This window comes from Nuphar pumila, chromosome 11, assembly GCF_984573655.1.
Source record: "Nuphar pumila chromosome 11, dmNupPumi1.hap1.1, whole genome shotgun sequence".
In the NCBI taxonomy this organism is placed as follows: domain Eukaryota; kingdom Viridiplantae; phylum Streptophyta; class Magnoliopsida; order Nymphaeales; family Nymphaeaceae; genus Nuphar; species Nuphar pumila.
The window spans coordinates 57,767,627-57,791,149 of NC_143259.1; the positions used below are offsets into that span (position 1 = coordinate 57,767,627).

Consider the following 23,523-nt stretch of genomic DNA (forward strand, 5'->3'; position numbering starts at 1 on the left):
AAAGATTTTCAAAAGTAAACTTAAAATTAGGATTTTTGAAATGGCATAAGGTCCTAACTGAGTTAGAATTCCTTTGGATATGGTGCCAACTGAGTGGGCCCACATCGAATTTTGAACATTTTTGAAATAAACACTGAAAATGGCTTTGAAAAGGGGTTAAAATCAGTATTTGAAATTCAAGATCTTTGAAAATAGGGTCTCAAGCGAACTGGAACTCCGGGTTAGAGTCCTGAACTCTTAGGACTCTGAGATTTTAGATTTTAAAAGCCAAATGAAAGAATTTTCAAAAGATTTTATCAAGAAATGATGAAATAAGTCAGAAAACCAAGTCAGGGTTAGACTCCCAACTCAACTGAACTCTAAAATAGAGTCCTGAACTAACTGGACTCTGTGAAATGACCTAAATTTCGAAAACAAACGAAAAAGATTGAGAATGGAAGTAAAACAGACTTAAAAACCAGACTTCTGACCGGATTAGGACTCTGAGACAGAGTCCTGATCGGACTGAAACTTTCAAAAATTTGAGAAATTTGATGAATAGAGGCATTCAGAAGCGACACCATCTAAATGGGTCTCATCTGTGAATTGAAATAGATTAAAGTTTGAATTTGAAAGGAATCCAGATTGTTTTCTGAGAAAATATTTCGAAATACAAAGTCCTGGGGTTGGAAAATGACAGAGTATTGAATAAAAACCCAGGTTTTGAAATTGATTTTGAAATAAAGCTTTAAAATTCAAATCTGGATTGAATGTTTTGAAATAAGAGTGCTGGATCTCGAAAATGAGATGCAATGTCATACAATGCTATGCAGAATGCGTGCAATGACATGCAATGATCTGTGATGACTTATGAAATGGACAAACACTGGATGAAGGTAAAAATTTGGTGTGTTTACACCAATCCTAATCTCAACTTGAATCCAGATTTCCAAGTATAAACTCAATTCCACTTTGGATCTCCAATTACAGATCCCAATTCCATTTAGGATCCAGAACCCAATTCTACTTTGGATCTCAGACCTCAGATCCAAATCCATTCTAAGATCCAGAACCCAATTCTACTTTGGATCTCAGACCTCAGATCCAAATCCATTCTAGGATCCAGAACCTAATTCCACTTTGGATCTCCAATTACAGATCCAAATTCCATTTAGGATCTAGAATCCAACTTTACTTTGGATCCCTGACTTCAGATCCAAATTTCATCTTGGATTCCAAATCTCGGATCCAATTCCATTCAAAACTTTAGATCCAATTCCATCTATATCCAACTTTACTTTGGATCTCCAAAACTTCAGATCCCAATTCCATTTTGGATTCCAAATCTTGAATCTGATTCCATTCAAAATTCCAAATCCAAATTCCACTTTAATTCCAAAAGCCAATTCCATTTCATTCCTGATTTCAAATCAAGTTCCCATTTCAGATCCTAAATTCAAAATTCAACTTTGAACTCTATTCAGAATCCAGATATTGGATTCGGATTTCATCTTGAAAATCCAACTTTTAAATCAATTCCATTTTTTTCAAATTTCCCAACTCTATATTTCCTTCTGATTCAATTCCATTTTCATTTTGTTCTAATTTAAAGTCCATTTATGACTTTGAAAATTCCTTTTCTCAAAACTTCAAAATTATTTTCCAAAATCCAGGTTTATTTTCCCAAGCTCTTGATTATTCTAAAAACTTAGAACTTCAAATCTTAAGTTCTAAGTTAGGAATCATTTCTTCACTTTATCAGATTTACTTGGAAATTCTTCAAAATATTTTCAAAAAGAGCATACATCTTTGCATTTGCACAAGCATGATTCATTGTGCATTTAGAATTAGAATAAATTCTTAGATTATATTTAGGCAAAGCAAAAGGCATAGATTCGACCCTTGGTTCGATTACCCCTGGTAAAGGCGCCAGGAACGGTCGAATCTCGTATCGACGAGCGGATCCCGTCTCCCAATTTTCCTGCAAATATTTCAAAAACGGAGGCGAGTTATTTCAAAATATTTTCAAAATTCAGGTCAAGTGAGACCCGCAAAAGAATTCCTCTTCTCTTCTCTTCTTTCTTTTCTCTTCTCTCTTTTCTTTTCATCTTTTATCTTTCTCCCTTCAAAAAGGAGGAAAATAAGAGGTTGGAAAGGAAAAGAGAAGGAAGAGAGAGAATATTACGAGAGGAAAAATTTTGCGATGATCACACAGACCTAGGTCTAATGTGAACATGGAATAATCTCCTCAATATGGTCCTACCAAACCATACTTAGATCCTATATGCAATGATGTCTGCTTAGGACAAAGTCTAGGCTCCTAAGGTTTGCATGGAAATGTAGTTGACATTTGTAGAATAAAGACTTAGATAATATCAAAGCAAAGCAAAAAGGCACAATTCGACCGAACGAAGACGAAGTCCCATCACGGTCGCCAAAACTGTGATCATCGCAAATTTTTTTCTCTTGTGGTTTCTCTCTCTTCCTTTTCTTTTTCCTTTCTGACCTCTATTTCTCCTTTTTGAAGGGAGAAATGAAAAGACAGAAAAGAAGAGAGAAGAGAAAAGAAAAGAAGAGAGAAGAGGAACTCTTTTGCGGGGTCCCACTTGACCTTGATTTAAAAATATTTAGCAAATAACTCGCATCCGTTTTGAAAATATTTCGGGAAAAAATGGAGAGACGGGATTCGCTCGTCGATACGAGGTTCGACCGTTCCTGGAGCCTTTACCAGGGGTAATCAAACCAATGATCGAATTTATGCCTTTTGCTTTGCTAAAATATTACCTAAGAATTTATTCTAAGTCTAAATGCACAAAGAATCATGCTTGTGCAATGCAAGGATGTATGCTCTTTTTAAAAAAAAAGATTTTGGAAATCTCCAAGTTTTTCTCAGATGAATCTGATAATAGAGTGAAGAAATGGTTGAATCTAGCTTTAGAACTTGAGATAGATCAAGAAAGATAACTTGAAGTTCTAAGTCTTTGAAATAATCAGAGTTGGGAAAATAAATCTTTGATTTTGAAAAGAATGATTGGGAGATGAGTGAAAAAGGAAATGAAGCTTCAAAGTCAGAAATGGACTTTGAATTTGAATTTTAAACTTGGATTTACGAGAGGAAATGAATATTTGAAGTGGAATTAAATTCCAGATTTAAGGTTGGAAATTGAGATGGAATTTGGACTTGAGCAATCCAAATGGAATTTTTTAAAAATAGGAATAGATTTAAGAAGTCCAGATGGGATTTGAAAGTGAAATTGGATTTGAAATCCGGAAATCATGCTAGAATTAAAATCCTCAGTCTGAATCCTAAAATGGAATTTGAATTTGAAATCTGAGATCCAAGATGGAATTGGATCCAAAATTTAGAATGGAATTTGGATCCGAAATCTGAGATCCAACATGGAATTGAATTCTGGATCCTAAATGGAATTTGGATCTGAAGTCTGAGATCCAAGATGGAATTGGATTCTAGATCCTAAAATGGGTTTTGGGTCTAAAGTCTGAGATCCAAGGTGGAACTGGATTCTGGATCCTAAAATGGAATTGGATCTGAAGTCTGAGATCCAAAGTGGAACTGGATTCTGGATCCTAAAATGGAATTGGATCTAAAGTCTGAGATCCAAAGTGGAATTGGGTTCTAGATGTAGAATTGGATTTTTGAAGTTTAAATTTAGAAGATGAATCAAGAATTTCAAAGTTTAAATGGAGCTTTGAAATTTGATATGTTTATTTGGATTCGAATTTGAATCCTGAAGATGAATCAAGAATTTCAAAGTTGATCTAAAATTTGAATTTTGATTAGAATTTTAGAAATCAAAATTTGAATATATAAATGAATTTCAAAGTCAATTTGGACTTTGAATTTTAAGCTTTGAATTTGGAATCAGAAGATGAATCAAGATTTTCAAAATTAAATTGAACTTTGAATTTGAATTTTTGAGATTGCTGAATTGAATTTGAATTTGAATTTGAATTTGAGTATGAATCTTGAAAATGGATTTGGAATTTGAAAGTTGATTTGAGAATTGAATTTTGAATATACAAATGAATTTCAAAGTCAAATTGGACTTTGAATTTGAAGCTTAAATTTGGAATTTAGAAAATGAATCAAGAATTTCAAAGTTAAATTGAACTTTGAATTTGATTGGAGTTTTGAATATAAAAAGAACTTTAAAGTTCAAAGTCAAATTGAACTTTTTGAACTTTGAAAATGAGATAGAATTGATGAGTTGAAATAGAAATTGAAGAGAGATATTCAAGATCACTTGGGGTTTTGAAAGGGAATTTTGAAAATATGATGCAATTTTATCCTATATGATGGATGAATTTAAATAATTTTGAAATTGGATTTGAAAATCATATTTCATTCTTTAAATGAATGTAAATAAGATTGGGGATATAATATATCCCTGACTATGGTCATTGGATATATTATATAACAATCATATTTAAATTCAAGTGAAGAATAAAACCTATTTTGGTGCTTTTATAGAGTTTATAATGAAATTAACTCTCAATATATCCTGACTATGTCCATTGATATATATATTGAGCTGATTTTAAACTAAACTCTGATAAAAGAAGAAAATATTTAAAAATATGATGATTTTTGAAGAGGGTCCAGTGTGGATCCGATGCTATTCTATAAAAAAGATGAAAATCCTAAGTCATGTTTACATCCTGACTATGGCCATTGATGTAAATCATAAACTTAGGATTAATCACCTTTTATAAAATGGTGCACATGCCATTCGTGGTTTACCATTGTGAGATTTTGGAAAATAAAGGCAAAAAGCATGAAAAACCAACCATTTATGACATTTACAATGCTCATTCATTCTATCTAAAAGTTGGAAATGTAAATTCTCATTTAAGACCTAACTTATTACAACATTTAAAATTGAAAGTACAACTCCCAAGTAATGACATTTTCCACATATTCCCTGCAAAACACTTGATTAGTAAAAAAATAGAAGAAAATTGCACATATCATATAGATGTCAATGGTAAAATGCTCATATGCCAGGATATACATGATGGAAAGATGGAAAATGACATATATATATACGACCTACATAATGTTTTGTGAGGTAGGAGAGATGAAAACTGAGTATGCTTAGCGAATTGTGTTTGAATGATATAAAGAACTGGTGGCTGTGAGAAAGAAAAAAATGGTGGAGTGTGCACACAGTGGGTGTGCACACTGTGAGAGATATAATGCAGGTGGAATAGTGTGCACGGAGTTATGTATCTGTTGTAGGAGCTGCAGGTGTTGGTTAAGAAGTGACTACAAACATTTGAAGAGATGAATAACAATGAAATGGATATAAGAGTGTGCTGCAAATGCCGAGTTTGCAACTGGGAGACAATGGCAATGGGTAAAAGTGTGGTGGTGGATTTATGAGGAAACATAGCTGCTGTGTACATGTGGTGTACACTGGTGGATTGAAGTGTTAGAAAATATGACTGAGATAAAAATACAGCCATGGCTGCACCTGTAGTGCAAGAAAGTAGATGTTTCAGCAGTATTGCCATGTGGTAGAAATGGGCTGGATAGATGATTAATTTGTTGTGTGTGGATGCAAGTGGCTGAGATGAATAGTATGACTTGCAGGACAATGTAAGTGTATGGCAGGTGGTAGAAGTGGGTAATGGCAAATGAAAAATGAAAGTGTGGCTGGAAACTACAGGTGATGAGTGAAATGTAAGGTGTTGTAGGTATAGTGTTGGAGTGCCAACCCATGGTAGTAACAAATGAGTGGACGTTGTAGGGAATAAACAGGGAATGAACAAATACTGTGAAATAAAATGCAGAATGAACAGAGGATACGATAACCAAGTGCTCTCATGTAGTGCAAATAATAATAATAAAAATAAATAAATAAAATAAAAATAAAATAAAAAGAGAAAGAAGAGATGAAAATAATACATGGTGGGATGAATCGATAATGAAATCAGATTATGATACATGGCTAAATATAAAATGGAAAATTTGACATCTAAGACATAGTAAACACTGACACATTATATATGCAGTGTTTGGATCAACTGTGATGCTTATGAGTTTGATTGCAGGATTTTTCTTTTGCGCCTTCATACAAGCCAACTCAAAAAATTTTAGGATCACCATATTACAGAATTCTCATTTTGAGCTGGGTTTAATTGAGCTAATGCCTGATGGAAAGAGGATGATGATGCTATGTCAAAATGAAAGAAAGGGAGAAGAAAAATCCAAACATTACCATTCAACAGATTTCAAGAAGAAAAGAGAATCTAATGCTAACTAGCTATGTCAAAATGAAAGAGGATGATGTTGTATTTCTTTTTTTTCAACTTCTGATAAGTACCCCTTAGCAAAAACATGTTGTTTCTTCCTTGAAGATGTGTTTCTCATGTTGAAAATCTAGGTTAATTTTTTGTTCAAATGGCACAGTGTAAATTCATTCAAGGAAATGAGAAGAAGCAAGGTTTAAAAGGGATGTCATCGGCAGTTAAGCTGTTGCTACCAGAAACAAAAATTACCTGCAATTGAGTTACAAATTCTATCATTTAACAAAGACACAAAAGAAATTTTAGAAGCTGGGATTTTTCCTTTGTGTTTCTCTATTTTTTTTTTCTGCACCATTGACTAAATTTCGCCTATTAAAGTTTATCTGCTTATCAATGTTTGCATCAGAAACTATGTAGCTTATGGATCATTGTTTTCCTCTGTTTTTCAATTGTGCTTTGTTTCATTTGTTTCTGAAAGCTCAAAAACTGATCTAGTCTCCCTGTTTTTTTTATGGCCAACAGTATCTGAATTGGGACCAGGGGATTCTAGCAGAAACATAGTGGAGATCATATTCCAATCAAGTTGGTTAAAGAAGGAAAGCCCAGTTTGCAGGATAGACAGGATTCTCAAGGTTCACAACACTCAAAAGACCATCAACAAGTTCGAAGACTATTGGGATTCAGTGAAGGCAAAAGCAAACAAGCTCACGAAGAAACACCCCAGATTAATAGCATGGAAATGAACTGCTCACGTTCCTCTGTACCACATTCATCTGTTCAATTGGTATTAATGGAACCTCCACTCTATGTAACTCGATTGCCAATTGCAATATATGCAATATTATTAAGAACATATTCAAGATTGAAGGAACTGGTGGGATTTGCACGACTGCTAGCAGTGGCAAAGCTCATGATTCTGTCAAAACCAGATCAAATGAGAAGAGGGCCATGTTGGTTTGTCGGGTGATTGTCGGGAGAATCAAGAAAAATCATGAAGCAATTGAGGAGGTCAACCCCTGTAGCAGGTATGACTCAGTTGCAAGTCAAGTTGGAACCTATTCAAACTTGGATGAACTTTATGTCTTTAATGGAAGGGCTATATTGCCTTGCTTTGTTGTGATATATGGAGCTTTGGACTAAATTGAATGGATCAGTTGGGCGGAAGATGAAATATAAATCAGAAATTCAAAACCTGAGAAATAGGAAATTATAGGCGATAAGCCATTAGGCACAAAAAATGGACGATGATAAAGAGAACAAAAGAGAATAAAATGAATTATCAAAATGATTACAAATAATTGACCATAAGCAAGAAATCAAAATAAAAAAAAATGGGATATAGATGGATGAATCAGTGATGCCATAGCAAGGCATCACCGATTCACAAAATAGAAGGCAATCACAGAGGTCTATCCTTCTCAACATAATGTAATGAATTTATGCAGAATATACAATGGGGAACCAAAAAAAAGAAAAAAGAAAATCAAATCAACATACCTATTGATCATCTAAAATGGAGTCTGATATGAACAAAAGGATTGAAGTAACAGGAGAAGATAGGAAATGGAGTCTACTATACCGTAATAAAATACGAAAGAAGAGAAATATGTTGGAATAGTGTTTTTTCCCTGTTAATCTCGCACAGGGTGGATCGATCCTACTATATGCAGGTCGATCCTACCTTTATGCTACTTAATGAATTAAAATAAGAAAAAAAAAAGAAAGAAGAAAAAAATGAGAAGAGCAGGATTAAATCGTAAAGGCTATACAAAAATTAAAAGGGAAAGGAGACGGGGAGAGAGAGGGGAGTCACTTACCTCCTCCGCCCAAGGAGAGGCTTCAAGGAGAGGGGAAGAATGTGATTGCGAAATGGCAAGGTGGGGGATGGATGGGCTCAAGAATTGATCCTCGATGGAATGGATGGATGAAGCTTCCAGAGGTTGTGGAGTCGATCGAGTGGGATGGAATGGAATGGATGAAGTGCTTCCTTGTGTGCGCCCTTTTTAAATAGGAAGAGGAGAGTTCGAGAGAGAAATTGTTGGAGATGGAGGGCCATCGAGCGGGAGAGGAGGCGATAGAGGGTGCCCGGGAGGATGGCCGTTGCAAATTTCTTTAAATTCCAAAGAAGGGGCTCTTTTCAGGATTTTTCTAAAAGGTGGTTATAAAAAGTGTTTTTCAAAAGGGGTTTTTAGAAAAAGGGGTATTTTCAAAAAGAAGGTTCTCAAAACTGTTTTTTTCTTTCTTTTCTATATTTTTGTTTTTTTGTTCTTTTCAAAATTTTCTATATTTTTTTGTATTTTTGAAAACAAAACTCTAAAAACTAAGGAATTTAAACTACTTTTACAAAATTTCAAAATATTTACAAACGAAGAGTTTTTCTGAAAAGTCAGGGTTATTTTGGGGAAATTTCTTCAAAAGAATGGGTTTGGATCCAAGTTTTGAGAAAATGTTTGAGTTTTGAAACTCGAATCGAGAAATACAATGCGATGGACCCAAATGGATGTTGGATGGACTGTCCGAGCTATTTAAAAACTATTTTTGGTATTTTCTATATTTTTAATTTAAAAGTTAGACAACGAGGCTCAGATTTGGATCTTGACAATGGATCCGGATCCGAAATCGAGTCAGCTATATAAAATGAATTTAATTTCAGTAAAACTTGAGAAATGAAATAGAAAAAGTGACTCAATTGCTCAGAAAATGAAATCAGGGGCAAAAATGAAATATTTAAAAGATTTTGAAAATTTTGGGGTGTTTATAGTGTTGTATCAGAGTTTGAAATTAGGATTCAACTACCATGGATGAATGTTAAGTAGTCTGTGTGCAGGTGTGAACCATATAATTGAGGGAGTTAGCCCTGAATATTGAAATGATAGTGTAGATAGTCTGTAACAAGTCGGTGTATGTCTTAGCAGTCAACGTATGTAAACATGCTGAACCAGTGTTAGCAGGAGGTAAAATTTGTGTTATCATATGTGCATTAGTCTTTGTTAGCAAGATTTGCGTCAACACAAGGTGTTAGTGTTCAGTATGTCAAGACTGTATGACCTCGCCTGTATAGTAATGAAAGAAGGAGTAGCAATGAGAGTGTGGTTATGGTAGCCAGTGAAATCCATGGAAACACCTGCAATACATACCAGCATACCGGTTAGCAGGCTGGAAACCTTTCTGAACTTTATGAAATTTCCAGAGGGCTAGAACTTGCTCAAAATCGTCAATCTCCAAGGCATACATGCTTGTCTGTCCATGCATTAATTCTATCATTTTCCCACTCTAGCCTCTCACATAACCACCAATGCATTGCTGTGGCGTTTCCTGTTATGGCTTCATCTCAAGACCAGCATCATATTCACTTCATCACTGGCAGCATCCGTGCACATCTGTCACACATCCACATCACTTGCAAATCATCACTGCGGTAGCCTTTTCAGTGCGCCCACCACCATCTTTTGCTGCAGCACTGCCTCTTCATTGCACCTTGACACAGTAACACTTGCACTTTCATACACTTCCCCAACATCATCCATTGTTTTTAACTGCATGTCATCTCACCAGAGCATCTTCACTGTGGCACCCGCCACTTCATCACCACCCTTACCTGCTATAAGTTGCATCCATATTTATGCACTTTCATAGCATACCTGTAAACTCCATCACATACATGTTTTCTTTATTAGTGCAAACACTGTGTATAGTTCACTAGTTGTTGTACTCTCATTACATATGCATTCTCATGTGCATATTTTCATTAGCTTTGGCATTGCATATGCCTTCTTATATATGTTTTCTCATTAGCATAATGCACTTGCATATGCATTTTCACATGTATTTTTCCATCAGCATATGCAATTTTAGCATCTTAGTTTCCTTATATATTTTTGTATTTTGCTTTATGCTTATCCTGTTTTGCAGGAGATACATGGCAAATGCTATTGTCCTTCATAAATTAGGAATCCTTTGAAATTTCAATCTAAAAGTTGTAATAGCCAGATACTAATGAGAATCTTTATATTTCCAGCTAGAATGAATGAGCATTGTAAATATCATAAATTACTTGTTTTCATATCATTTTCTTCTTTTACTTTCAAAAATTCACAAATGGGAACACGAATGGCACGTGCACCATTTTATAAAAGATGATTAAATCCTAAGTTGACGATTTGCATCAATGGCCATAGTCAAGGTGTGAACAAAACTTAGGATTTTCATCTTTTATGGAATAATATTGGATCCCCACCGGATCTTTTTCAAAAATCATCATATTTTCTAAACATTTACTTCCTTTATCAGAGTTTAACTTAGAACTAACTCAAAATATATATCAATGGCCATAGTCAGGATATATTGAGAGTCAATTTCATTTTAAACTCTATAAAGGCACCAAAATGTATTTTATTCTTCACTCGAATTTAAATATGATTACTATATAATACATTCAATGACCATAGTCAGGGATGTATTATATCCTCAATCTTATTTCAATTCATTTAAAGAATGAAATATGCTTTTCAAATCTAATTTCAAAATTCTTTAAATCATTTCATCATTTAGGATAGAATTACATCATATTTTTCAAAATGCTTTTCATATTATTTCAAAAATCCAAGTGAATTTTGAGATAACTCTTCAAATATCTTCTTCATTTCTCAAACTAATCTTCAATTTCCATTTCAATTCATTCTTCTATCTTATTTCAAATATTCAAATTTCAATTTCAAAGTCCAATTTGACTTTGAGATTTCAAATTCATTCTTGTATTCTAAATTCAATTTCCAATCCAAATCCAATTTCAAAGTTCAAATCAACTTTGAAAATTCAAATTCATTTTCATTTTCAGGATTCAATTTCAAATTCAATTTAACATCTCAGATCAATTTTCAAAGTTCAATTTTAACTTTGAAATTCCTTATTCATCTTCTGATTTCAAATTCAAACTTCAAAATCAAGTTTAATCTTTATCTTTAAAGTGCTATCTAAAGATTGAGTCTTGATTCTCAATTCAAAATTAAAGGTTTTGAGATTGATTCTGAATCTCAAAATTCAATTTTTCCTAAGTTTTAAATTCAAATTTGGATTTCCAAAATCCATATCCATCTTCAAAGCCCCATTTCGATTTTCAAAACCCAATTCCATCTTGGATTCTGGGTTTAGAATCCAGTTCAACCTTGGATTCATATTTCTAATTTCCACCTTAGATTCAAATTTTCAAATCCAATCCCATCTAGGATTCCAAATTTTGGATTCAACTCCATTTTTTATTTCAGACTTCGAATCCAATTCCATCTAGGACTCTAGACTTCGGATCCAACTCCATTTTGGATTCCAGACTTCAGATCCAATTCCATCTAGGACTGTAGACTTCAGATCCAACTCCATTTTGGATTTTAGACTTCGGATCCAATTCCATCTAGGATTCCAAACTTCGGATCCAACTCTATTTTGGATTCCAGACTTCAGATCCAATTCCATTTAGGATTCCAGACTTTGGATCCAATTCCATTTAGGATTCCAGACTTTGGATCCAAAATTCTATTTAGGATTCCAGATCCCGGATTCAGTTCCATCTTGGATGCCAGATTTCAGATCAAAAATCCATTTCAGATTTCAGATTAAATTTTATTCCAAATTTACGATCCAATTCCATTTTCAATTCTCATTTCCAAAACTAATCTATTTTTTTTCAAAATTTGAATTCAAATTCAATTCCTGTCTTAGGACTTGAATCCAAAATTTTCTTTTAATCGATTCTTGAAAATCGATTCAAATTCAAAATCCATTATGACTTTGAAAAATCATTCTTATTTCAAAATTCCAATTCTAAAATTCCTCTTCTCTTTATCTGCTGACTTACCTTCTAAATCCTGTTCATTCCAAGACTTGGAAATTCAAGTCTCTTCTTCCAGATCTATTTCAAAATTCTGAGTTGGATTCAAAATCTAACTTTTTCAAATCAACCCTTTGAATCATTTCTTCACTCCATTATCACATTTATTTTAGAATCACTTGGAAAATCTCAGATTTCCAAAAGTGTTTTCCCCAAAAGCATACATTTCTGCATTTGCATTGCACAAGCATGATTTTTTGTGCATTTTTAGACTTAGGATAAATTCTTAGATAATGTTTTAGTAAAGCAAAAAGGCATAAATTCGATCCTTGGTTCGATTACTCCTGGTAAAGGTGCCAGAAACGGTCGAACCTCATACCGACGAGCAAATCTCGTCTCTCCATTTTTCTCGCAAATTTTCAAAATGAAGGCGAGTGACTTTAAAAAAAAAAACATTTCTTTGGTCAAATGAGACCTTGCAAAAGGGTTCCTCGCTCTTCTTCCTTTTTCTCATTCTCTTTTCTTTTCTATCTTTCATTTTTCCTTCAAAAGGGAAATAGAGGCTAGAAAGGTGAAGAGAAAAGAAAAGAGGAACGCGAGGAAAAATTTTGCATGATCACAGATTTGGTGACCGAGATGGGACCCATCTTCATCCGGTCGAATTTGTGCCTTTTGATTTGCTTTGATATTGTCTAACTCTTTATTCTACAAATGTCAGCTTCATTTCCATGCAGACCTTAGGAGCCTAGACTCTGTCCTAGTTGACATCATTGCATATAGGATCTAAGTATGGTTTGGTAGGACCATATTGAGGAGATTATTCCATGCTCACTTAGACTTAGGTCTGAAATACAACTCTCCTCAATTCTAGGGATTGAATGCAAACAATGTATGCAAGTATATGCTTATCTTTATTTAAATTCTATCTCTTTTAGGACTTGCATTAGAGCTTTCTGGTTTTATTGCATGTTGAACATGTTTTCAAAAACATCCCTACCTATATTGTCCTGGTCTTCACATTGCAAGGCTATCTCACTGAACCATAGTTCACAAGAGAGCCTCACAACTTGACCACTTATTTAGGTTTGCGCCCCCCTACCACATACCTAAGGGCCATAGTCCGAGGTATATCGGTAGGTGCTCAAGGATGTTGGGAAGCCATTACCTTAGAACCAGAGAAATATTTCTATGTCACGTACTTCGATCTTCGGCTTGGGTATATCGACATACTTGATTGGAATCAGATGATCTGAACCATAGAGATATGATTAAGGTCCTACAAGCCATTTCAAAATATTGCATTTAGAGTCAGCCTTTAGGGAGTGCTGTTTGCGCATTCTTGTTTGTGCATCTGTGATTATGCGATGTTTTGTATTTTCTCCTATATATATCAAACTTTTTTTTCAAACCCTGGGTATGTTATTCAAAATTGCCTCTTATTTTCAGAAACCCCAGGTGTATATTTCTCCTTTACCTACATTCTTTTCTCTTTTAGATCAAAATTTTCTTTAAAACCCTGGAAAATTCTTTTAAATTCCCTCAAGTCTTTCAAAATTTCCAGGATTTATATATATTCTTCTCTTATCCAAGAGTCTATTCGTAAGTCCTACATTCTATCTAATTCTCCTCATTCTTCTTTTTACCCCAGTATCATTCTCATGGCGTCCAATTCCCTCGAGATCATGTCTTCTGTCAGATAAAGGATGGATCCCCAGATCATCGGGTTATCCAGTCCCATTCCTTCTTCCCGCGGTGGTATTATTCTTGGTTCGCCACCTTCTCACGTATGTTCCCAGACCACTTGGATGATTGTGGATTAGAGATGGCATCAGCAGCAGGCAAGCGAACCATCAACGGAGGTTTGATTTAGGCTATGGCAGAACGGTGAAATCCACGTACCTGCACATTTTGGTTTTCATGGAGAGAGATGACTCTACTAATGGATGAATTTAGTGACATCATGGGATTGCTAGAACCAGCCGATTAGCCAGATGACCCGGTCGAGCAGCAGTTCCTGATCAACGTCAAGGGGGTAGATGTTCGAGAAGCATTAGCTAGAGCAACAGGGAGCAGATCTTGGCCTCTCACTGAGATCAACGGAAGTCAGTTCATCGATCTGTTCAGACTCTATCGCAAGTATGGAGCTTACGAGGAAGTGACATCTTGTCTTGAGCAGCGAAAGACAGAATCCAGCATGTCATGGTCTTATGCACAGTGGGATTACTTCCAAGACAGTCAGAATTTCATCGATGTCAAAGTAGCCCAACTCTTTCGAAGATAGGGAAGCAAGCCGACCCATCAACTTTCAGTGTCCATGGCAGCTTTAGCCTTTCTCTACCGAGGCTTAGCTTGTTTCGCCCTTGGAGAAACCATTCTGGTAGAAGGATGCACTTATGCTCTACAGTCTTGGTTCTTGCGACACGTGCCGTCAAAAGCCAGTTCCTTCAGGTTCAACAGTAAGAAGCCGAAGACAACCATTCAGTATCGAGCTTCGATTGAGAGTCTGCATGAGGAGGAGATCCTTTGGGATTACTTCGACAGACAAGAATCGATTTCTCACTACACTTTTGCTCGTAGCAAGCGCTACAGATTGCTTGGTCCCTTCTTCTGTGTCGACTATCAGCCAGAGAGGTGTCTCAGACAGTTCTCGCAGCGACAGGTTCGTGTCAACACTCGCTTCTCGGCGGGCCACATGCCAGAATTCGATCTGCAGTCGGATCAGTGGTCTGGGGCATACCACTTAACCAAATACACTTGGGACTCCTTCATTCCTTTGTCTGTATTTCCTGGACCCAATGTATCTTCTGAATATCAAGAATGGTGGCAAACTGTCGGCCCACCGTCTCTTTGTCTTTGAATTTGTCATCAATAAAGTTCAACTTTCGTTCTATTAAAAAGCTTTTGGGCCAAATTTTATTCTTTTATTTTGTTTTATGGCATAAATGATCACGATTCTTGTGACAACCTCATCCCTAGTGATGGGACATTCCTGTGATCATCGCAAAATTTTTCCTCTCTTGTGGTTTCTCTCTCTTCCTTTCTCTTTTCCTTTCCAACCTCTATTTTCTCTTTTTTGAAGGGAGAAAATAAAAAGAAAGAAAAGAAGAGAGTAGAGGAAAAGAAGAGAAGAGAGAGAGAGAGGAACTCTTTTGCGGGGTCTCATTTGACCTTGATTTGAAAATATTTAGCAAATAACTCGCCTCCGTTTTGAAAATATTTGCGGGAAAATGGGAGACGGGATTCGCTTGTCGGTACGAGGTTCGACCTTTCCTAGCGCCTTTACCAGGGGTAATCGAACCAAGGATCAAATTTATGCCTTTTTGCTTTGCTAAATATCATCTAAGAATTTATCCTAAATCTAAATGCACAAAGAATCATGCTTGTGCAATGCAAGGATGTATGCTCTTTTTGAAAAATGATTTTGAAATCTCCAAGTGTTTCTAAGATGAATTTGATAATAGAGTGAAGAAATGATCTCTAACTTAGAACTTGAGATAGATCTAGAAAAGATATGTGAAGTTCTAAGTCTTTGAAATAATCAGAGTTGGAAAAATAAATCTTGACTTTGAAAAAAAGGATTTGAGGTTTTGAGATAAAAGGAAAACAAAGGAAGTTTTAAGTCAGAAATGGACTTTGAATTGTGAATTTTTGATCCTGGATTTAGGAGAAGAAGTGGAATATTTGAAATGGAACTGAATTCTATATTTGAAGTTTGAAATTAGAATGAGATTTGAGAAACCCAAATTGAGTTTGAAGAATAGAATTGGGTTTAAGAAATCAAGATGGGATATGAGAAATGAAATTGGTTTTTAGGAATTTGGAAATCAAGATAGACTTGGATTGGAAATCTGGCATCCTAAATGGAATTCGGATTCAGAATTTGGAATTCTAAATGGAATTTGGATCCGGAGTCTGGGATCCAAAATAAAGTTGATTTCTAGAATCCTGAATGGAATTGGATCCGAAGTCTAAGATCCAAAATGAAGTTGAATTCTGGGATCCTAAATGGAATTGGATCCGAAGTCTAAGATCCAAAATGAAGTTAAATTCTGGGATTCTAAATGGAATTGGATCCGAAGTCTGAGATGTTACGACAATGAAGTCGTACATGATACCTTAAGTACAAGGTTTTGATGATGAACAAGTGAATCAACTGCATTTCAGCTAAGGCAATGAAGAAATGTGACAAACATTGAAGAATTCGATGAAGAATCTTTGAACACTAGTGTGCAAATGTTAAATTCATTAAAAGTCTTCGATTCTTGTAAGAGCCTTACTTAGAATGCATATTTAGGTTGTATTTCAGCTAAAAAGTCTTTAGAAAAACTTTTCTAAAAGAACCCTTCATGAAATTTTTTTTAGAAAACTCTTTTCTTAAATTTTCGTGTTTATAAGTCGACCAATATACTCACCAGTCGACTAATCCTTTCGCGCCAAATTTTCTAAGCAAAATGTCATTTTTATCAAATTAGTCGACGGAAGTTTTTATCAGTCGACCGGACAGAATGTCTGTTTTCTGAAAATTTTAGCAGCAGTCGACTAATGACTTTATCAGTCGACTGGACAGAACATGTGTTTTTTGGAAATTTAGCAGCAGTCGACTAATGCTTTAATCAGTCGACTGGACAAAACGTTTGTTTTTCAGAAAAATTTAGCAGCAGTCGACTGAAAGGTTTTTCAGTCCACTGATGATATTATTAGTCGACTAACTTTTTCTCTAGTCGACTAAGTTTCAAAAGATCAGATTTTCAAACGGCTCGATAAAAAGATCAGTCGACCGACAATAACTGTTAGTCTACTAATAGCTAATTATCAGTCGACTAACTACTGTTCCAGTCGACTAATTTTGCCATTTTTTTTAAACTTTGAAAAGACGTGTCTTTTCATTTTTCAAACATTTTGATCGTTCAAAATGGACTGTTTTGACACTCTTTCATACCCTCAACGTATGGAAACTTTCAACTATAAATATGAATGCATTTTACACTAAAAAACACTGCAATTCAATCAATTTGAATCAATTACTCTTTGCTTTTCACTCATATTCATTTTCTCACTCACATGATATTTTTCACTTCAGTTTTTCACTCAGATTCCATTGAGAGACAGTGAATTCGTGAGTAGACTATTTCAACAACCTCAAAATCCAATTGTATCTCATTTGCATTCATAAGAAAGGCTCGTAGGTTGTCTTGTAAGTTGTTACTTATTTTATTTTCTGTAAAAGGAAGGACTCTTTCGTTTAAAGGAGTTGTTTGCTTTCAGTAGGTGTTTTACTGAAAGTGGGACTGAATTTGGTCTGTATGATCTTGTAGTTATACAAGGTTGATAGTGGAAATCTCAAGCGGGTTTTGCTTGGGGACTGGATGTAGGTCGTGAAAGACCGAACCAGGATAAATTATTGTGTTTTTTGTGTGTTTGCTTTGCGAATTTCAAAATCCATCAAAATTCCGCAAACAATTTTTAAAAGCACTATTCACCCCCCCTCTAGTGCTCGTTGCCTCGATCCTACTGCACTTTCATTTGGTATCACAGCAGGTTTGCTATTATTTTGATTTGACCATCATCTAGCATGGCAACAACAACATCTTAGCACAAAGAAGGTTGCTCTTCTGTTCGTCCTCCTTTCTTCAATGGAACAAACTATGGATACTGGAAAGTGAGAATGACAATATTCTTGCAATCCATGGATCTCGAAATTTGGAGAGTTGTTTCAGAAAAGTACCAAATGCCATCAACTGATTTCAGTCAATGGACCGATGAAGAAAAGAAGACTGCTTCATTTAATGCCAAGGCTATGAATGCATTGTATTGTGCCATTGACAAGGTAGAGTTCAATCACATCTCTCAATGCTCTACAACAAATGAAATCTTGCATACTCTTCTTGTGACTCACGAAGGTACGTCAAAAGTAAAGGAATCTAAAATTGCTTCTTTAGTTCATAAATTTGAATTGTTTAAAATGAAGCAAAATGAATCTATATCGGACATGGTAACAAGAATGACTGATATCACTAACACTCTGAAATCCCTTGGAAAAGAATATTCACAAGTGGATTTAGTCAGAAAAATCCTAAGGTGTTTAACTCCTGAATGGGAGAGAAAAACTACAGCTATTGAGGACGCAAATGATTTAAACACTCTCACTCTTGAAGATTTGGTTGGTAACTTAATGACATATGAAGTTCAACTTCAAGACAGACAAGAAGAAGAACCCAAGAAGAAATCTCTTGCTTTTAAGGCTACTTCTGACTCTGAAAATTCAGAAGTAGATGAAGATGAAGATATTGCCCTTATTACAAGGCAATTCAAAAGATTCATCAAAAAGGGAAGATTTCAAAGAAAGGTAAAGAAAGCGGATTCTTCCAATCCAAATGAAGTCAAGTGATTTAATTGCAAAAAGGCATAACATATAAAAAAAGATTGTCCTATTCTCAAAATCAAGCCCAAGGACCAATTTAAGAAGAAAAAGGCATTTCAAGCATGTTGGGATGATAGTGACTCATCTTCTGATAAAGAATCAAATAAAGAACTCACCAACATGTGCTTTGTAGCACAAGAAGACTCGGTAAGTCAATTTGACTATGATAATGTATTAGAAGCATTCAATGATTTATATGCTAAATTTGAGAGTCTAAGTTCAAAAAACAAAGAGTTAAAAACTCAGAATTCAACTCTTGACTCTCAAAACAAAGTGTTACTTCAAGAGATAGAAGATCTTAAGAAGGAAAACTCTTGTCAAGCATTTGAGATAAAAGAAATTGGAATTAGAACCAATCTCTAACAAAAAGAAATAACTAGTCTAAAAGAAAAATTAAATGATCTTCTTTCTATAGTGACCAAATTCACAAATGGTCAAGAGAATCTAGAAAGTCTTCTTGGTTCTCAAAGATGCTCGGTTAATAAAACTGAATTGGGATATAGCTTCTTTGATACTCAAAATAGACCAAACTATGTGGTGAAGAATCAAAGACAATATTCTCAACCATTTGTACAAAGAACTAGATTTTCTAGAAATGCATCTAATCATGGAACTTATAATGCTTATAAGCCTAAACATGATTACTCTAGAAATGCTAAATCTTTTTATAAAAAGAATATTTATTATCAAAGGAAACCAAAATCCAAATGGATATGGGTTCCTAAGACTAACTCTCATGGACCCAAAAATAGAAAGGGGTCAAATGCTTTGTCTTCTAATTTTGTTGTAGGTATACAAAATAAGGAGCAAATGGATATTGGACAGCGGTTGTTCCAAACATATGACTGGAAGGTCGGAGTTATTTTTTACCCTCCAAAATAAGGATGGAGGAACCGTCACCTTTGGTGATAATAACAAGGGAAAAGTAATAGATATTGGTAATATTGGTAATCCAAAATTTCCCTTGATAGAAAATGTTCTTTTAGTAGATGGTTTAATGCATAATTTATTATCAATTAGTCAATTATGTGATAAAGGTTTTCTTGTTTCTTTTGAACATGATTTATGCTTAATTTCTGATTTTCAATCTAAAAAGATCATTTTTAAAGGTAAAAGAAGGAACAATGTGTATGAACTTTATCTAGATGAGTTACCCACTTTTAATGAAAAATGTCTTATTGTTTCAAATGAAATTCAATGGTTATGACACAAGAGACTTGGACATGTTAACCTTAAAATTATTTTCAAGTTATCCAAGAAGGATCTTGTAAGAGGCCTACCTAGAATATCATATAAAAAAGATCACTTATGTGATGCTTGCCAAAGGGGTAAACAAATCAAGAGTTCTTTTAAAGCAAAAGATATTGTTTCAACAAAACGTCCTCTTGAACTTTTACATTTAGATCTATTTGGACCATCTAGAATTCAAAGTTTGAATGGTAGCAAGTATGCTTTTGTTATAGTAGATGATTATTCTTGATTTACATGGGTGATTTTTCTAAAAAGCAAAAATGATGCTTTTTCTGATTTTTTCAAACTTTGTAGAAGAATTACAAATGAAAAATCTACATCTATTATTAAAATTCGTAGTGATCATGGTGGTGAATATAAAAATGAATCTTTTCTAAAGTATTATGATTTACATGGTATATCTCACAACTTTGCTTTTCCTAGAGTGGCTCCACAAAATGAAGTTGTTGAAAGAAAGAATAGAACTTTTCAAGAATGTGCTAGAACCATGCTTCAAGATAAAAATTTACCAAAATACTTTTGGGCTGAAGCAATAAATACAACATGTTATGTTTTAAACCGTGTTCTTGTTCGACCAATCTTACATAAAACATGTTTTGAATTGTATTATGATCGTATACCAAAGATCTCATATTTCAAAATTTTTGGTAGTAAATGCTTCTTGTTAAATACCAAAGATAATCTTGATAAGTTTGATTCAAAATCAGATGAATCAATATTTCTTGGATATTCTTCTAGAAGTAAAGCTTATCGTATTTTTAATAAAAGAACATCTCGCATTGAAGAATCTTTACATGTTGCATTTGATTAGAATTGTGAAGAAGTTATACCTCTAAGCGAAGGAGAAGAAGTAATACTTCAAGAAGAACCTTTGATAGAAAGTACTTCTCAAGAAAATGTTCATCTTCAACCGGTTTGTAAAGAAGTTCCCAATCATCCACATGAACAAGTAATTGGAGAAATAAAGAGTGGTGTCCAAACTAGAAGGCAATTACAATATATTGCAAATATTGCTTTCATATCTAAAATAGAACCAAAGAATATCAATGAGGCTTATGATGATGAATTTTGGCTTTTGGCCATGTCTGAAGAACTTAACCAATTTACTAGGAATGATGTATGGGATCTAGTTGATAGACCAAAGGATCATCTAGTAATTAGAACAAGATGGGTCTTCCAAAATAAGCTGGACGAAAATGGCGAAGTCATTCGAAACAAAGCAAGGCTAGTAGCACAAGGCTATAATCAAGAAGAAGCTATAGATTTTGATGAAACCTATGCATCAGTGGCTCGATTGGAGTCAATTCGAATTATGCTTGCTTTTGCTAGCTACATGAATTTTAAGTTATATCAAATTGATGTTAAGAGTGCATTCTTAAATGGACACATCAATGAAGAAGTTTATGTAGAGCAACCTCCAGGCTTTGAAAATGAGAAATATCCAAAAAAAGTCTATAAATTAAAAAGAGCTTTGTACGGACTTAAACAAGCACCAAAAGCGCGGTATGAAAGACTATGAAATTTTCTAGAACAATCTGGTTTTTTCATTGGTCGGGTAGACTCCACTTTATTTATTAAAAATCTTAATTCAGATATTCTTATTGTGCAAATTTATGTTGATGACATAATATTTGGTTCTACTAATGATTCTCTTTGTAAAGAGTTTGCTAAGGCTATGCAGGAAGAGTTTGAAATGAGCTTGATGGGCGAATTAAACTACTTTCTTGGACTTCAAATAAAGCAAACTGAAGAAGGAATCTTCATTAATCAGACTAAGTATACAAAAGAACTTCTCAAGAGGTTTGGGATGGACTCATCGAAATCAAGAAGAAATCCTATGAGTATAACTACTTCTCTTGATAAAGATGAAAATGGTAAAAATGTAGATACTAAGCTCTACAGAGGTATGATCGGATCTCTATTATACTTAACTGCTAGTCGACCTGATATTATGTTTAGTGTTTGTATGTGTGTTAGATTTCAAGCTAATCCAAAGGAATCTCATTTAACTGTAGTAAAACAAATTCTTCGTTATTTGAAAGATACTTCAGATTTTGGTTTGTTTTACCCAAAATCATCTTCCTTTGATTTAGTTTCATATAGTCATGCAGATTTTGCAGAAAGTAAATCTGATCGCAAGAGTACTAGCGGAACTTGTCATTTCTTAGGAAATTCCTTAGTCTCTTCGTTTAATAAAAAGCAAAATTCAGTGTCACTCTCAACAACTGAAGCAGAATATATAACGACTAGTTTAGCATGTGCACAAGTACTATGGATGAAACAAACCTTAAAAGATTTTGGTTTGAATTACTCTACCACAACTATTTATTGTGATAACACTAGTGCTATAAATCTTTCAAAAAATCCAGTTCAACACTCAAGAACTAAGCATATTGAAGTTAGACATCATTTTTTAAGAGATTATTGAAAGTGCACTAGGATCGAGGCAACGAGCACTAGAGGGGGGGTGAATAGTGCTTTTAAAAAAATTTCTGCAGAATATAGAATGATGTTGCAAATCGAAAAGCAAACACACAAAGAACACAAGATTTTATCCTGGTTCGGTCTAACCCGACCTACATCCAGTCCCCAAGCAAAACCCGCTTGAGATTTTCACTATCAACCTTGTTAACTACAAGATCACATAGACCATAACCGGTCCCACTTTCAGTAACAATCCTACTGAAAGCAAACAACTCCTTTACACCAAGGAGTCCTTCTTTTTACAGAAAAGAAATAACAACTTATAATACAACCTATGAGCCTTCCTTTTGAATGCAAATGAGATGCAATTGGCTTTTGAGGTTGTTGAAACACTCTACTCACGAATTCACTATCTCTCAAAGTGATTTGAGTGAAAAACTGAAGTGAAAAATATCACATGAGTGAGAAAACAAATACTTGACTGAATAGGAGTGAAAAGCAATAAGTAAATGATTCAAATCAATTGAATTCTTGTTGTTTCTCTGTGTATTTGAGTGTAAAATGCACTCATATTTATAGTTAAAAGATTCCATACGTTGAGAGTATGAAAGGGTGTCAAAACAGTCCATTTTGAACAATCAAAAAGTTTGAAAAATGAAAAGACACGCCTTTGTGAAGTTTCAGGAAAACGACAAAATTAGTCGACTAAAACATCAGTTAGTCGACTAATAGTTAGTTATTAGTAGACTGACAGTTATCGTCGGTCGACTGATCTGTTAATCGAGCCATTTGAAAATCTGAACTTTTGAAACTTAGTCGACTTGAGAAAAGTTAGTCGACTGATAATATCATCAGTAGACTGAAAAACCTTTTAGTCGACTGCTGCTAAAATCTTCTGAAAAACAAACATTCTGTTCGGTCGACTGATAAAAAGCATTAGTCGACTGCTGCTAAATTTTCAGAAAACACATGTTCTGTTCAGTCGACTGATAAAACCATTAGTCGACTACTGCTAATTTTCCAGAAAACAGACATTCTGTCCAGTCGACTGATAAAATCTTCGGTCGACTAATTTGACAAGAATGACTTTTTAGAAAATATGGCGCGAAAGGATTAGTCGACTGATAAGTCTATTGGTCGACTAATAAACATGAAAATTTAAGAAAAGAGTTTTCTAAAAAGATTTTCAAAAGTGTTTCTTTTAGAAAAGTTTTTCTAAAGACTTTTAAAGTGAAATACAACCTAAATATGCATTCTAAGTAACGCTCTTACAAGAATATAAGACTTTTAATTAATTAAACATTTGCACACAAGTCTTCAAAGATTCTTCATCGAATTCTTCAATTTCTTCATA

The 23,523-nt window shown here is 34.4% G+C and overlaps 1 pseudogene; it reads left to right on the forward strand.

Annotated features, from left to right (window-relative positions):
* Positions 1-7,389, forward strand: part of LOC149822385 (uncharacterized) — a 40,503-nt pseudogene extending 33,114 nt beyond the window's left edge.
* Positions 7,390-23,523: the final 16,134 nt, after the last annotated feature.